We start from the raw sequence: 1,456 nt of genomic DNA on the forward strand, positions 1-1,456 counted from the left end.
CCGGGTGTGGTGGTGCACACCTTTAATCCCAGCACTCATGAGGCAGATCCTCTGTGACTTCGAGGCCAGCCTGGTCTACAGAGTGAGTTCCAGGCAGTTGGAGCTACAGGGAGACCAGGTCTCAAAAAGACAAAAAAAAAAAAAAAAAAAAAAAAAAAAAAGGGGACCCCAAATTATATATAAAAATTAAAACAACAGGATATTTCCAAAATAGAAGGAATAATGAAATTCATTTTCAGCAAACTTATTAAAGGTCTGAACAGGTTTGTGGAGATACAGGGTTGATTTTCAGTCCATTCCTGGTTTGTACTGCACACCGGGTTACACATTTGGATGAAATGGATGCAGACAAGAATTGGGTTACCTATGGCTACTGAAAGATGTCTTTTATGTTTCTCTATATTACGCAAATGTTACTTTTGGCACTTTCTTTTTTCTGCAACAAGACTAATTTGGCTCAAATTACCTGCTTGAACCAGATGTATACAATCTAGAAAAAAAGTTTTGGTGAAGCTTGGTCTGAATACTGATTAGTCTACTTCCTGTCTGTAGGTATGTGATATGATGCCTCCCTTCCTTCTGAAAACTGTAAATCAAGGTATGGGAAACTGGAAATGAAAGGAGACTGCTTCTGTTTGTAATAGAACAGCCTTCATTTGAGACAGACTTAAGAAATTCTTGCTTTGAGGATTCAGTCTCATTCTTACTTCATCTTTTTTTGGAAAATAGTGGTCCTTTAGTTCCATAAATCAGGTAAACTTGCTATTGATCTTATACAGAAAATGAAGACCCCTCTGACACAGATTTGACAGCTTCGGAAATAATCCACTTTTCCTGTTATATGATGGAATACTTTTAAATTTTAACTCTTTTAAAATTTAATTTTTATGAATTTCATACAATATATTTTAATCATATTAAGGCCATTCTATTTGCATCCCCTTATTTCCTCCACCCAATTTCATATACTTTGTGTGTGTATGTGTGTGTGGTGTTTATTTTTAAGGCTTATGAAGTGTAATTTGTGTCTGCAAATGCCTTTTGATGTGGGTCCATCCACTGGAGCCTGGTTAACTTACCCAGCATTACACCCTTACAGAAAACTGACTGTTCCAATCCCAGCAGCTATCAGTTGCCAAGAGTTCTTCAGCTAAGGTTGGAGCTACTTCCCCACTTCTATTCTGGATTTTTTTTCTGGCTTTGTGTGTGCTATGAATTTTTTAAATTAAATTTTTGAGAATTTCACACAATGCATTTTGATCATATTCAGATCCCCAGCCCCTATCTGGTTTTCAATGCTGATCAGATTCCCATAGGTACAAACAATTTAGTGTAGGAAACTACATAATACAAATGGTCCCCACAGTCCTTGGTGATAAATAAACAAAAGACCCATCAATTTACTTGTAAGACATAGATAGATCAATGGCAGATGATGGTAGATGACAGTATATAT

This window comes from Nannospalax galili, unplaced genomic scaffold (assembly GCF_000622305.1).
Source record: "Nannospalax galili isolate Female #2095 unplaced genomic scaffold, S.galili_v1.0 scaffold635, whole genome shotgun sequence".
Lineage (NCBI taxonomy): Eukaryota > Metazoa > Chordata > Mammalia > Rodentia > Spalacidae > Nannospalax > Nannospalax galili.